A 16809-nucleotide genomic window follows, 5' to 3' on the forward strand; every position below is an offset into this window, starting at 1 on the left:
TTTTTAAACAAGATAAAATGCCCATATTTATTGTTCTGATAGCTCCCCTTACACATTTCATGAAGGGTAACTGCCATCAGAGCTGCTATGAGGACACGTTTTTCACCAGGGTAATGAGGGATGGCTCCTCAAACATAAGACTGAACAATATTTTCCTGTTTTAGAAGCTCTTGGTGTAGAGAACATGTCAATGTGTAGAACAAGAGCCTTGCTTCTTAAATACAAGAAAAAATCATGAATGAATTTATTGATTTTTCTCTTATACAGTCCACCAGAGTGTTCAATGAAGAATCCTTTTCCATTCCTGCCACATACCTGGGTGAGGGGAGAGGAAAGGGGTAGAAACGTGCCAGTATTTGGAAAAGCAAGCCTGGTGGTGCTCTGGGCTTCACTTATCTTCTGCTGATGATTGTTGGTGTCTTCTCGGGAGCTGTGGCAGCCTGATGGGGGAAGGAAAGGGCCATCTACCAATCACCTCTTCTTGAAGCCATACTTTTTGCGTTCATAGAAGAGGTCAGTCTTAGAGCTCCCCAAATTGACAACCTTTGGGCAACCATCTCTATCCTTCTCCTGAATGGTGCACTCCTTACAGTAATAGGCGTCAGAGACCCTGGGACCCCCACAGATCACGCAGCGCCCCTGGTAAGAGCCGTAGTTACACTCATCACATATGCGCACCAGGGTGCAGGGACGCACATAAGAATCACAGATCACACACTTGCCATCACATTTTTCACACAGTCTTCCGATGGCAACACCAGCCTGCTTACGACAAAAGATCAAATCAGGAATATAAGCTTTTTAATACTTTCTGGTCATTCTGGCTGGAAGTCAGTGAAAACTTCCAGATGAAGATGTGAAATTTAAGCTGATACCTGAAGGTTGAATAGGAGTAGGCCAGATTTGAGAGGTCAGGAAAAGGGAAGAATATTCCAGCATGATCTAGAAAACAAGTCCAATATTTTGACATTCACATTTCTCCTTTCTCTTCTGAAGTTTCACCAATTGAATGTTATTAGTGGCCTCCCCGCCCCTTAGGTCCACCAGATCCTTAGTGGTGGCTTACCTTTTCATTAGCCAGATCCTTAGTGGCTTACCTTTTCATTAGCCAGCTGGAATGGGTAGCAGTTGGCAGACTGCTTTGAAGTTCTTTCTTATGGAGCCTGTGAGTCTCCCTCTGGCAACCTCTTGCTGATGGGTGAGGAGCTTCCTCTTTATTCCCCAGATTTCTTTCTTTTCTTTTTCTTTTTTTTTCTGTTTCACTTCTGAGTTATGTTTTTCTGGCCCTCAACCTCTTTGATATCAATTTTCCCCTATGACAATTTAAAATGTTTACTTCCTTATTTTCTTGTTGAATTATTTCCTTTTTATCTTTGTGAGTTCTTCATGCTCTTTGATAACGTTTCCATAAAGAATGTTTTTTAAGCCTGGGAGCAAAGATGCCAGTTTGTGGTTAGGAGACATGCTATTTGCAAATGCCTCCAGCAGGAAAGCAAGTGTGGTCCATTTCCTGGAGAGCCTAGAAGACATTCCTTTTAAGAATAGGGGTTCAAAAATACAATTGTAATCTTTTGGAACTTTATCCCTTTGGAGAGCTCCCTAACCCATTCTTTGTGGCCCTCAAGAGAAGACTATTGACAAATTTATCATTTGGTGACATAGGTTGAAACAGTTTTAAAAATATTTTCAGGAATTGCTCCCATTTTATTTTAAAGGCTATATAAAATTAATAAATTTTATTTTTATTTTGGTTTTTGAATAGATAATTTGGTTTCTTGATTCATGCTTAAAAGGTACAGAAGGAAATATGGTAAATATTCCCCCTCATACCACTTCTCCCAGCCACCTTGTTTTCCTTTCTTGAGACAACTAACTTTTCTTGTATATCTTTCCAGAGTAATTTTGTACATAGACAAACATAAGCATAACATACATATATTATCTGAAATGATGAATCTGGTCGTTCTCAAGGCCGCTCAGTAGAATGGAAAAAATACAAGATCTGAAAGACTTGGATTCAAACCTGAAAAATTCTACTCTGACATTTATTGGTTGAGAGACCTTGGAAAGCTTGATTTTTTTTTTGCCTTGATTTCTTTATGTGCTTTATGACACTTAGCTGCTTAGGTTTTTGGATATGACGTATGTAAAAAAATCTTCTTTGGCACATATTAAATGCTTCACAAATAGTTGCTGCCATTGTTATTTCTTGCTGGACGATACTCTGACCTTTGTGAACTGGAAGGGGCAAAGTCTTGCTCTAACAAGTGAATGGGTTGAATTGCCTCCTCTAGTGTCTTATGTGGCTAATGCTTGCTGTCTTACATATAGAAGGGAATGAAGAGCTAAAGGGGAGAGAAATAGCACAAAAATAACAGATATACCGCATAGAATTTCCCATTTAACACTTTCATGTGCTTATTTCAGTGATATTAATTACATTTACAATATTGTGCTACCGTTACCACCATTCATTGCCAAAACTTTTTCATCGGACCAAATAGAAACTGTACCTATTAAGCAACAACTCCCCACTTCACTTCCCCTACCCCTCACTTTCTGATAGCCTGTACCCTACTTTTTGTCTCTCTGAATTTGCATATTCTAATTTCATTTGTGAGATCATGTCATATTTGTCCCTTTGTAATTTGACACTTCATTTGTTCTGTCATCTTGAAGTTTCAACCATGTTGTAATGTGTTTATCAGAACTTCGTTTCTTTGTACAGCTGAGTAATATTCCATTGTATGAATGTATCACATTTTGTTTATCCATTCATCAGCTAATGAACAGTTGGGTTGCTTCTATCTTTTGGCAGTTATGAATAACGCTGCTATGCATGTTGATGTACAAATATTTCTTTGAGTCACTGCTTTGAATTATTTTGGGAATCCCACCTAGAAGTGGAATTTCTGGGTCATATAGTAATTCTATACTCAACTTTCTGAGGAACTGCCAAACTGTTTTTCACAGCAGAGAAATAGCATTTTGAAAGGAATAGAACATTTTCTACCAGTCAGGTATTGGAGACAGGCTATTTCTGGTCTGGAGCTGTCATACTTGGTTAGTGGAGTGCTGACAAAACCTAGCCATTTGCTTCTGTTAGTAGGAAGTCATTAACACTGAGGACCTTTTCAGGTTTAATAGCTCAGTTAACTCTGTCCCTTCAGTGTTGCCTGAAGCTTGGTCAGCCTAGCCAAATTTGTGTTCCTGTTGGTTCAGGTCCCAATATGATGTTAATCCTTTAATAGAAGTTAGGTTTTTTTTTTCTTCTTTGGTCCTTGCACAATGTTTGATGTGATGGATGGAAAAATTCTGAATTTCAGAACCATTCTTAATTGGGTTCATCAGGAGGATAGTTGTTAGGCATTTCTTCAAAGTTATCTGGCCTTAGCATGTTGCATTTCTGATGAGATTTATAAGGCTTTGCATTTGAAGTCCACTTGGTCTCTTAATGGATTTTCAAGGAAGAAGTGATTTTCTTCCTTGTAACACATGGATACTAGAATAAAGAGACCTGATTTATGATTTGGGGAATATTTTTTTAAAGCAAGAAAAATTTTGAATGCCTACTGTAAAAAGTTCTGTGCTAGATGTTTTCGCTTTTTCTTTTCACTATTTTTGTGTATGGTACCATATATATAACACAAATTTCCCATTTTAATCACTTTCAGGCTTACAATTCAGTGGCATTAATTACATTCACAAGGTTTGTTACTCTCACCACCATCTATTACCAGAACTTTTCCATCCCCCAAATAGAAACTGCATTCATTAAGCATTAACTCCCCATCTTATCCCAACCTGTAATCTGTGGATTTGCATATTCTAGTTATTTCATGTAAGTGAAATTATATAATAGCTGTTCTTTTGTGTGTGACTTATTTAACTCAACATGATGTTTTCAAGGTTCAAACATATTGTAGCATGTATCAGAATTTCATTCCTTTTATGGCTGAATGATGGATGTTACTTTAAAGCCATTCGTTGTAAGTTCCCAAATACGACTAGATTGCTGAGAGAGTAGACCTATTAATGATTTATCTTTCATAAACAAATTACATTTTTGATATCCTCTCTGAAAGGACTTGATAATTAGTGTATTGGTAGAGAATACTTAAGGGAACCACTGGAAGGTAGAAATGTTTACCTTAGAAATTGTGTGTCATGTTTTATTTATTAGGAAGTACAATATAAAGAATTTCTTATAGCTAATGCCTTCACAGGTAATCAGAAAAATTTAGAGATATAAAATATCACGATTTCTGTGGCTTTTAAAGGAAGGTGTTAAAAATCTAAGACAAATAAAAGCAAGACTAACTTCTTAAAAAGTTTATCCAATGGAAATAAAAGGGGCAAATAAATAGGGGCAATGAAGGAAAAGTGAGTAGAAGTCAACTAAATTTGAGTGTACTGTAAATACCTTTTTACAGAAAATATTTTCTGGTTGCTATAAGAATGACCCAGGAGTTCATTAAAGCTGAACATAAATTAGGACTGCAGGTGATAAATCACGGAAATGCTAGCAATTCCTTACTTAGTTGATTGGCTTATGCAATGTTAATTTTTATGAAAAAATTAAGTTATGTTTAAAATTTCTTTGAATAAATGAGAAAGAATATATTGCCTTTAAAATGGGAACCATTTACAGGTAGAAATGACTGCACACAATTTTTTAAAAATAATTTTTTAGTTTTTTTAAACATAACAACATACAAGCACAAACATTCTTACCATATGATCATTCTATTCTTGATATATAATCAATACCTCACACTATCACCACATAGTTGTATATTCATTACCATGATCATTTCTTAGAACATTTGCATCAATTCAGAAAAAGAAATAAAAAGAAAAGAAAAAAACTCATATACACCATACCCCTTACCCCCCCTCTAATTGACTGCTAGTATTTCCATCTACCCAATATATTTTAGCCTTTGTTTCCCCTGTTTTTTTCTATACCCCTTACCACTGCCTTTCATTGATCACTAGCATTTCAATCTACTAAATTTATTTTAACATTTGTTCCCCCTATTATTTATTATTTATTTATTTAACTCATCTGTCTATACCGTGGATAAAAGGAGCATCAGAAGAAGGTTTTCACAATCATACAGTCACATTGCGAAAGCTATATCATTATACAATCATCTTCAAAGAAGCATGGCTACTGAAACACAGCTCTAAATTTTCAGGCACTTCCCTTCAGCCTCTCCAATATACCTTAACTAAAAAGGTGGTATTTATTTAATTTGTAAGAAGAACCTTCAGGATAACCTCTCGACTCTGTTTGAAATCTCTCAGCCATTGACATTTTATCTTGTCTCATTTCTCTCTTCCCCCTTTTGGTTGAGAAGGTTTTCTCAGTCCCCTGATACTGATCCAGCTCATTCCAGGATCTCTGTCCCATATTGCCAGGAGGAGTCTTGTCCCATGTAGAGAGGGGGAGGGCAGTGAGTTTGCTTATTGTGTTGGCTGAGAGAGAGAGTCCACATCTGAGCAACAAAAGAGGTTCTCTGGGGGTGACTCTTAGGCTTAATTTTGAGTAGGCTTAGCCTGTTCTTTGCAGGGATAAGTTTCAAATGAACAAACCTTAGGAGTGAGGGCTCGGCCTATTGCTTTAGTTGTCCCCACTGCTTGTGAGAATATCAGGAATTCTCCACTTGGGGAAGTTGAATTTTCCCCCTTTCTTGTCATTTCCCCATGAGGACTTGGCAAATACTTTTTCATTCACTGTTCAAATCACTCTGGACAAACCTACAAAATCTCATGCCCTACTTAAGCCTCCATGTACTTATGTGTTCAGTTAACCTATCCACATAAGTTAAATTCGGAAATGCACTACTCAAAATACAAAGTTTGTGCCAAATAAACATTTTTTGCTTTAGTCTCACATGTAAGTTAAAGTTTTAAAATATGAGTTATCATCTATTTTTCAGCACCCTGCAATATTGACATTCCTTTGTTCTTCCTCATGCAAAAACACTTTTTAATTTGTACATTTAGTCACTATCATTGTATATTCTAAGGATTCCTAGATTATACCATCTCAGTCCTTATCGTCTCTTTCCTTTTGATTTTATTTGTGCCCCCAGCCCTCCTCCCCCTGTCATTCTCACATTCAGCTTCATTCAGTATACTAACATTATTGTATTACAGTTAGGTAGTATTTTGACTGCACAAATTTGATTTTAATTTTCAACAATTTTCTTTTGTTTAAAAATTTTCATGCTTTCTCATTGGAGGTTTTTTTTAATTTTTAGGAAGTTAATAATATTAACTTTATAATATTAATATTAATTTAGAAAGTTATTAATATTAAATAATATTAGGAATAGCTTAAGTAAGCAATTTAAGTACTGGTTCTTTAATAGAACCAGCATTTTTATATTTAACTTGAAATTCATGTGTATTTTTCCTGGAAGAAAAGTAATAAAATATTTGGAAACAAAGGGATAAGGGTTTGTGCTTCCGTTTGTCATGCTTGGGATGTCTTAGTGTTTCTAACAAAAAACTTGGATAAACTTTGATGGCTGCATATTATATGAATGTACCATAATTCATTCATTTCTCAATTATTGATTATTTAGACAATATCTGTCCATCTGTCACCCTTGCACCATCATGCTTATATATTTATACAGTAAATTCCTAAAAGCTATGGTGTTGTATAGGGTTTACAATTTAAAGTGCTAGATAAGTGCCAAATTGATACAAAGAAGTCGTATGAATTATGTAGTTGCTGCATTGTATAAAAGCACGCATGTCCCTATATTATATTTTCTTAATGTACTATAAATATGTCTTGCCTTCATAGTTTTTGGTGAGAAAGCAGCTGTTAATGTTATTGTGGATTCCTTGTATGTGATAAGTCACTTCTGCTTTCAAAATTCTCTGTCTTTAGGTTTTGACAATTTGATTGTGACGTGTCTTGATGTGGATTTCTTTGAGTTTATCCTGCTTGGGGTTCACTGATCTTCTGGGATTTATGCATTCATGTCTTTCATCAGATTTGGGAAGTTTTTAACCATTATTTGTTCAAATAATTTTTCTGTCCCTTTCACTTTCTTATGCTTCTGGGACTTCTATGATGTATATGTTGGTCCGCTTTATAGTGTGTCCCACAAGTCCCTCAGACTCTGTTCATTTTTCTTTATTCCTTTTTCTTTCTGCTTTTCACACTGGATAATTTCATTGGTCATATCTTAAAGTTCACTGATCTTCTGCCTGCTCAAATCTGCTATGGCATTGCTTTAATTAGTTTTTCATTTCAGTTACTGTGAGTTCAACTCCAGAATTTTGTTTGGTTCCTTTTTAGAATTTCTTTGTATTTATTTTGCTCAGACAACATTTTCCTAATTTCCTTTAGTTATTTGCACATGGTTTCCTGTATGTTCATTGAACATATTTAAGACAGTTGATTTAATGTCTTAGACTAATAGTGTATGAGCTTTGTCAGGGATGGTTTCAATCAAATTCTTTTTTTCCTATGAATCCACTGTTCTTTCCAGTTTCTGTGTGTGTTTTTTTTTTTTATTTTTTTATTTTATTTATTTTATTTTTTTATTAACGGAAAGGAAAAAAAAAAAAGAAATTAACACAACATTTAGAAATCATACCATTCTACATATGCACTCAGTAATTCTTAACATCATCACATAGATGCATGATCATTGTTTCTTAGTACATTTGCATCGGTTTAGAGGAACTAGCAACACAACAGAAAAAGATATAAAATGTTAATATAAAGAAAAGAAATAAAAGTAGTAATAATAGTAAAAAACAACAACAACAAACAAACCAACAAGCAAACAAAAACAAAAAAAACCCTATAGCTCAGATGCAGCTTCATTCAGTATTTTAACATGATTACTTTACAATTAGGTATTATTGTGCTGTCCATTTTTGAGTTTTTGTATCTAGTCCTGTTGCACAGTCTGTATCCCTTCAGCTTCAATTACCCATTGTCTTACCCTGTTTCTAACTCCTGCTGAACTCTGTTACCAATGACATATTTCAAGTTTATTCTCGAATGTCCGTTCACATCAGTGGGACCATACAGTATTTGTCCTTTAGTTTTTGGCTGGATTCACTCAGCATAATATTCTCTAGGTCCATCCATGTTATTACATGGTTCATAAGTTTATCTTGTCTTAAAGCTGCATAATATTCCATCGTATGTATATACCACAGTTTGTTTAGCCACTCTTCTGTTGATGGAGATTTTGGCTGTTTCCATCTCTTTGCAATTGTAAATAACGCTGCTATAAACATTGGTGTGCAAATGTCCGTTTGTGTCTTTGCCCTTAAGTCCTTTGAGTAGATACCTAGCAATGGTATTGCTGGGTCGTATGGCAATTCTATATTCAGCTTTTTGAGGAACCGCCAAACTGCCTTCCACAGTGGTTGCACCCTTTGACATTCCCACCAACAGTGGATAAGTGTGCCTCTTTCTCCGCATCCTCTCCAGCACTTGTCATTTTCTGTTTTGTGGATAATGGCCATTCTGGTGGGTGTGAGATGATATCTCATTGTGGTTTTGATTTGCATTTCTCTAATGGCCAGGGACATTGAGCATCTCTTCATGTGCCTCTTGGCCATCCGTATTTCTTCTTCTGGTAGGTGTCTGTTTAAGTCTTTTTCCCATTTTTTAATTGGGTTGGCTGTCTTTTTGTTGTTGAGTTGAACAATCTCTTTATAAATTCTGGATATTAGACCTTTATCTGATATGTCGTTTCCAAATATTGTCTCCCATTGTGTAGGCTGTCTTTCTACTTTCTTGATGAAGTTCTTTGATGCACAAAAGTGTTTAATTTTGAGGAGCTCCCATTTATTTATTTCCTTCTTCAGTGTTCTTGCTTTAGGTTTAAGGTCCATAAAACCACCTCCAGTTGTAAGATCCATAAGATATCTCCCAACATTTTCCTCTAACTGTTTTATGGTCTTAGACCTAATGTTTAGATCTTTGATCCATTTTGAGTTAACTTTTGTATAGGGTGTGAGAGATGGGTCTTCTTTCATTCTTTTGCATATGGATATCCAGTTCTCTAGGCACCATTTATTGAAGAGACTGTTCTGTCCCAGGTGAGTTGGCTTGACTGCCTTATCAAAGATCAAATGTCCATAGATGAGAGGGTCTATATCTGAGCACTCTATTCAATTCCATTGGTCAATATATCTATCTTTATGCCAATATCATGCTGTTTTGACCACTGTGGCTTCATAATATGCCTTAAAGTCAGGCAGCGCGAGACCTCCAGCTTCGTTTTTTTTCCTCAAGATGTTTTTAGCAATTCGGGGCACCCTACCCTTCCAGATAAATTTGCTTATTGGTTTTTCTATTTCTGAAAAATAAGTTGTTGGGATTTTGATTGGTATTGCATTGAATCTGTAAATCAATTTAGGTAGGATTGACATCTTAACTATATTTAGTCTTCCAATTCATGAACACGGTATGCCCTTCCATCTATTTCTGTGTGTGTTTTTAAATTTTTTTTTTGTTGGGAACTTGACATTCTGACTATTATGTTGTTATAACTGGAAATCTAATTCTCCCACTCCTCTGGGATTGCCATTTTTTTGCTTGTTGATGGCTAGACTCATCAATTTGTGATTCTTCCAAACTATTTTTGCTCCCAAATATGGGCACTATCTTTTTAAGATTTCCTCTGCTTGTTCAGCCTATGGGGGGCTGAAACAAAGGCTATCACCCCACCCCACTCCCACCCCCTTTTACCTGCCTATCCCATTCCCCTACCCCCAGCAATCAAGGGTAGTGATTTGAGATTAGACCACACATCCCTGGTGTTTGGAGGATAAGATCCTTATTGCCCACCCTGGCACCAGCAAACGGCAGGCTGCAGTTCCCACAGGTGCCTGCCATGAGGTTGAGGGGTGGAAGTTAGTAGTGAACACAGTAGGTGAAATTCAGTAGTATTTACTGCAATTTACCAGACTTTTCATCCAGTATTTCTCTGGATGCAGCAAGTGTTCCACCAGACTCTGGAATTCCAAAATAGTTGATTCAGACAATTCTTTCCAGTTCAGTAGTTGTTTTGGAGGAAGGACAGTGTCCTGGAGCTTCCTACTCAGCCACCATCCCATAATCCTTGTTATCTTTCTTTTAAGAGGATTTTTGAGAACAATTTTTTTTTTTCATTTTTGACTTTGCCTTTCTTTGATTTTCAGTGGTCAGTAATAGTTTAAAAGTAAATTTTTACAGTTCCTTGGTTCTTCCTCACCTGTTCATCCTTTACATGTTAATGTTCTTCAGGGCTCTGTCCTTCATTTGTTGTCTCATGACAGATATTTATTAGGAGACTGTTTTGTGCCAGATACTGAGTGAATAAAATAGACATGATCACTGCTGGTACGGAACTTAACTTCCCTTCTGGCTGCTAGATATTTTTCCTTCCAGACTAGTCTCCCTCTGCTAATAGCATTATTTTATAGAGGTAGCACACCAAACTCATCATCTTATCCCTTTACTTAAAAATCTCTGTTGACTTTTTTTTTCTCTGTTGACTCTTTGATGTCTATAGCATCAAGTCTGGATTCTGGAGTGTGACATACAAAAGCCTTCCTGCTCTGGCTCAGCCTCCCTATCAGCTCATCTCCACCTTTTCTGTCACACACACTGTCCAGTGCCTGCTAAACTGTATCCCCAATAAGCCCTTTTCTTTTGTGGCTCTGCTTTTGTGCATTTTGTTTTCTCTGGCTGGAATGCTTTTCTCTGCCTGACAAATCTCCGTTCATCCTTCAAGTCATTTTTTTTCTTTTGCCACTGAACTGTGCACTTTATTTTTTTAATTATTTTTTTAAATTTATGTTTTATTATCAAAGCAAAACAACACACAGACATAAACATTCTTAACATACGAACGTTCCATGCATGGTGTACAATCATTGGCTTACAATATCATTACATAGTAGTATATTCATCACCATGATCATTTTTTAGAACATTTGCATCACTCCAAAAAAACAGATTAAAAAACATACCATACTCCTTACCCCTCCCTCTCATTGACCATTAGTATTTCCATCTACTCAATAGATTTAACCTTTGTACCCCCTATTTTTTTCTGTACTACTCCCTTTCTTTGTTCACTAGTATTTCAATCTACTCAATTTATTTTAACATTTGTTCCCCCTATTATTTATTTATTTTTAATCTATATATTTTTACTCATCTGTGAATATTGTAGATAAAAGCAACATCAGACACAAGGTTTTCACAATCACATAGTCACGTTGTGAAAGCTATATCATTGTACATTCATCTTCAAGAAATCATGGCCACTGGAACACAGCTCTACAGTTTCAGGCACTTCCCTCTAGCCTCTCTAATACACTTTAAATTAAAAAGGGGATATCCATAAAATGTGTAAGAACATCCTCCAGGATAACCTCTCGACTCTTTTTTAAATCTCTCAGCCACTCACTCTTTATTTTGTCTCATTTCTCTCTTCCTCCTTTAGTCGAGAAGGTTTTCCCAATCCCTTGATGCTGAGTCCCAGCTCATTCTGGAATTTCTGTCCCACATTGCCAGGGAAGTTTATACCCCTGGGAGTCATGTCCCACATAGAGAGGGGGCAGTGAGTTTGCCTGCCTTGTTGACTGGGAGAGAGATAGACCACATCTGAGCAACAAAAGAGATTCTCTGGGAGTGACTTTTAGGCCTGATTTTTTTTTTCCTTTTTTCCTAATTTTTAAAAAAATTAATTAAAAAAAATTTTTTTAAATACCAAAAAAGCACCAAACAAACGCAAACATTCGTGACTTTTAATCATACCGTTTTACATATATAATCAGTAATTCACAGTATCATCACATAGTTGCATATTCATCATCATGATCATTTCTTGGAACATTTGCGTTTATTCAGAAAAAGAAATAAAAAGAAAACATAAAAAAATTCATACATACCATACCCCCACCCCTCCCCGTCACCAATCACCAGCATTTTACTCTAAATTTATTTTAACATTTGTTCCCCCTATTATTCATCTTTATTCCATATGTTTTACTCATCTGTTGATGAGGAAGATAAAAGGAGCATCAGACATAAGGTTTTCACAATCACAATTACATTGTGAAAGCTATATCATTATACAATCATCTTCAAGAAACATGGTTACTAAAGCACAGTTCCACATTTTCAGACAGTTCCCTCCAGCCACTCCACTACATCTTAACTAACAAGGTGATATCTATTTAATGCGTAAGAATAACCTCCAGTATAACCTCTTGACTCTGTTTGAAATCTCTCAGCCATTGACACTTTATTTTGTCTCATTTCACTCTTCCCCCTTTTGGTCGAGAAGGTTTTCTCAATCCCCTGATGCTGAGTCTCAGCTCATTCTGGGGTTTTTTTCAATTCCTTGATGCTGAGTCTCAGCTCATTCTAGGATTTCTGTCCCACGTTGCCAGAAAGGTCCACAGCCCTGGGAGTCATGTCCCACATAGACAGAGGGAATTGTGTTGGCTGGAGAGAGAGGTCTTAGGCCTAATTTTAAGTAGGCTTAGTCTCTCCTTTGCGGTAATAAGTTTCATATGAACAAACCCAAGATTGAGGGCTCAGCCTATTGGTTTGGTTGTCCCCACTGCTTATGAGAATATTAGGAATTCTCCAAATGAGGAAGTTGAAATGTTAGGAATTCTCCAAATGAGGAAGTTGAATTTTCCCCCTTTCTCACCATTCCCCCAAAGGGACTTTGCAAATATTTTTTATTCACTGTTCAAATCAGTCATTTATCCTTCCTTCTGGTTTCATTTGTATCCCCAGCCCTCCTCTGTCTGTCATTCTAACATTCAGCTTCATTGAGTGTACTAACATTATTATTGTAATATATATATTATTATATGTATGGTGCTATTCATTTCTGAATTTTTGCAGTCAGTCCTGTTGCACAATCTGTTTTTGGAGCCTTTGGCTCCAATTACCCAAAATCTACCCTATTCCTATCTCTTGATTACATCTGTTCTTAACTGAAATTTTCCAAATTCATTCATCAATGTTAGTTCTAAGAAGATTTTTTGATTCCCCATAACAGAGTTAGAATCCCACAGCATCCTATTAATAGAGTTGTCCTAGAACTTATTGAGTTATATGGTAATTGATTTCTTTCCCTATTTAAGTGACTGTAAACTGCTCAGAATAGGGTCTTTATTTCTCTAAATTGTCTCAATTTCTACTAAAGCTTCTAGCACCTAGTAGGCCATCAGCAAGCACTTGTGAATTCTGGACTAACTACATAACTGTATGCCTGAAAGAACTCTTCGGTTCCATTGCCTTAAAGAGAAATGCTACTTCTACTAGTAGTGGAAGGTTGCCAAAGAAGAAATTATTCTCTGAGGTAGAACAGTATGTGCTTGAATAGTCCTTCTTTTGTCTCTCCTTCTCCTAAGTTTAGTGTGTATGTGGTATATGAGGGTGGTAATTGTGGGGATATATACTTTTTGTGTGTGTGCGGGCAGGCACTGGGAATTGAACCCAGGTCTTCGACATGGCAGGTGAGCCACCATGGCCCGCCCTATACTTCTAAAATGATAAATTATTAGTATTTTTCTGTTTATTTTAATTTTAAAATCATTAAAAACATGAAAATAGCTGTGTAAGATGATGGGATTATGAATGGCTGTTTCCCCTTCTTTTCCAATTTTCTCTATTACATTGTTTCATAAGATGATAAAGTCAGAAATTTTTCTTAAAACTTTTCCTTACTAGATGTGATAAAACCCTATTTAAAATGCATTTTGTGATGTATGAGTTTTTTTCTTTTTTCTTTTTATTTCTTTTTCTGGAGTGATACAAATGTTCTAAAAATGATCATCACACAGCTATGTTATGATATTGTGAGCCATGATTGTATACCACGTATGGACTGTGTGTGTGTGAAGATTTCTCAATAAAAGTTTTTTTTTTTTTTTTTTTTAAGGAGAACACATTGGCTCTTTTAAAATCAAATTTTAAGAAATGGCCATTTTTTTTTCCTGATAAAATAAAAACACTTTAAATAAACCAGAAAATAATATGTGTTTGACATAATGATAAAGGACTCATGGAAAAATTGTGAATTTTATTTTGTTTTTTTCCACCATGAGCATGCTCTGGGAATCAAACCTGGGTCTCTGGCACAGCAGGTGAGAATTCTGCCACTGAGCCACTGATGTACCACCCCAAATTGTGTTTTTAATTTGGAAATTTAACAAGCCTCTTCTTGTGCCTTATAGCAGGCTTTGGTATGTCTTTGCTCAGATTTTGTTTCCTGTGGATTGATATGAGCTGAAGAAACAAATAGACATAACAGGACATCACATGGCAATGCTTGAAGATAAAGGAAAGATGGGAAAATGGGCATGAGGGGAAGCTACTTTACAACGCATCTGTCCCTGAAATGTAATAGCATGTTTGCTGAAATACAGAGAGAATCCTCAAATTGGGTGAAAGCAAGTTTTGAGAATCATTTTCCTTATTTAGGCGTTCAGCACAGGATGACTGACTGCATTTTTTGCCTATTTGTCCTGTACAAAGTAGTTAATTTATTATTAAGAGAAATAGTCCCTAGGCAGTTTGATGCTTTAAAAGGAACTTGTGCTCATGACGACAGTGTTAATTCCCAGGGCTGCCAATGTAACATGAAAGTAGGGACAAATGGATTTAGAGATGGGAGCACTGGTATAAATACTTCCAGACTCAGCTTGTGCTGAATGAGGAAGAATTGTTCCTTTAGAGACTGGTTTTTCTTGCAGTTGAACACATATTGGAGGTTTCTAATTTAAATTTATGTTTTGGGGTTAAAAGGATTAGAAAGAAAGAATTGATATAAGCTAAGGGGAAACAACAAAGGCCACTGATCCTAAGGAATTCTATCTTTGTTTACAGAAGTTTTAGTGTAAAATGACTGCAGTAAAGAAGAAGGAGAATGAACGGTCTTCCATTCAGACTACCAGTACCAGGCACTGTGATGGGTGCTTTTCCATTGGTTGTCTCATTTAATCCTTATCTTTTCAGATGAGGAAACTGAGGCTCTTGGGAATTTAATGTAACATGAAGACTATTATGGATTTTATTCTCTTCAGTACCATTATTTCAACACCACTGAATGGTGTCCAAGGTATACCCTACTTAATTGACAGTTTCTCAGCCATTTTAAAGCAGACTTTCTAATATCTTTAACTTTGTGGCCTAGTCAAGAAACTTGTTTTTGTCTTTTTAAACATGATTATGGGAGAAGTATGTAATTACAGAAAGGCTTTGACTGGATTGTAAATGGCAACATTAATTTTTTCTGTATATCAATTCAGACCTTTCCCCAAAGGAAGATCAAAGATATTTTAACTGTGGCCACTCCTTAGCTGCCAGGTGCCAACAAATTGTGTTTACCTTAAGCTTAGACTAGATTTAAACCACTACTCTTGAGTTGCAGAATCTTGTAAATTGTGGCTCATCTTTTGACTCATTCTTTCTTTTACCAGAAATACACTGTACTTTAATTTCAGGAATTTTAGTTATTCCTTCTGAAAAATGTGTTGCTCATAAGAAATTGCTGGGGTCTGTTTTTCTGGTAACCAGGAGCCACAGATCAGTCTATACTCAGTGTTTATGCTGAATCCATGTATAAACAGAGAAATCTATAACTGTCCCAAGAAAGACCACTGAAGATAAGATCACCCTTTCTAACTTCTTTCAAAGGTCCTTCTCTTAATCAGGGGAACAGGGATGCAGGAGGGTGAATCTCAGGTTGAACAGAGCAGGTGGCGTGTGTGTACTTGTATCTGTAAATATCATATCATTGTTTACAGTACACTGGACTCTCTTCATGCAAACCAGGAGGAATTGTTCCTGTGTTTAAAGCCAAGAATAACATCCTGACCAGCAGGGGGACAGAGGTCAGCTCAAGGCAACAGCTCTTGGGAGTTACAGGACATTAAGAACTTTGGAGGAACAGAGTTTAAAGAAGGATGGCAAAAAGTACTTTGGAGGAAGTGTGTGAAACCTGTGTGCCTCTTAATTGGAACATGGCTTATTTATAAAAAATAAACAACTATGGGAACAGCTAGATATATGATGAATTCATATCACCTCCTGGTCATTTATCTAGATTTTCCTCTCCTTCCTACAAATTAATTCACCTGTTCATTATTATTATTTTCTTAATTAATTAATTTATTTTTAAAACAGCAACATACAACACGAACATTCTTGCCATATGATCATTCCATTCTTGATATATAATCAATAACTCATAATATCATCACATAGTTATATATTTATCATCATGATCATTTCTTAGAACATTTGCATCAATTCAGAAAAAGAAATAAGAAAAAAGAAAAAAATTCATACATACCATATGCCTTACCCCTCCCTTTCATTGATCACTAGCATTTCAATCTACTAAATTTATTTTAATATTTGTTCCCCCTATTATTTATTTTTAATCCATATGTTTTACTCGTCTGTCAAGAAGGTAGATAAAAGGAGCATCAAACACAAGATTTTCACAATCACAGTCACATTGTGAAAGCTATGTCATTATACAATCATCTTCAAGAAACATGGCTACTGGAGCACAGCTCTACATTTTCAGGCAGTTCCCTCCAACCTCTACATCACACCCTAACTAAACAGGTGATATCTATTTAATGCGTAAGAATAACCTCCAGGATAACCTCTCGACTCTGTTTGGAATCTCTCAGCCATTGGCACTTTATTTTGTCTCATTTCGCTCTTCTCACTTTCGGTCAAGAAGGTTTTCTCAATCCCTTCATGCTGAGTGTCAGCTCATTCTAGGATTT

General features: G+C 36.0%; 1 protein-coding gene and 1 pseudogene across 3 annotated transcripts in view; one reads left to right on the forward strand and one right to left on the reverse strand.

Annotated features, from left to right (window-relative positions):
* Positions 1-16809, forward strand: part of PTPN9 (protein tyrosine phosphatase non-receptor type 9) — a 102199-nt gene that overhangs the window by 34125 nt on the left and 51265 nt on the right. The window lies entirely within an intron of this gene.
* LOC143652688 (PHD finger-like domain-containing protein 5A pseudogene) lies at positions 173-2475 on the reverse strand (annotated as a pseudogene).

Source organism: Tamandua tetradactyla, chromosome 12 (genome assembly GCF_023851605.1).
Source record: "Tamandua tetradactyla isolate mTamTet1 chromosome 12, mTamTet1.pri, whole genome shotgun sequence".
Classification (NCBI taxonomy): domain Eukaryota; kingdom Metazoa; phylum Chordata; class Mammalia; order Pilosa; family Myrmecophagidae; genus Tamandua; species Tamandua tetradactyla.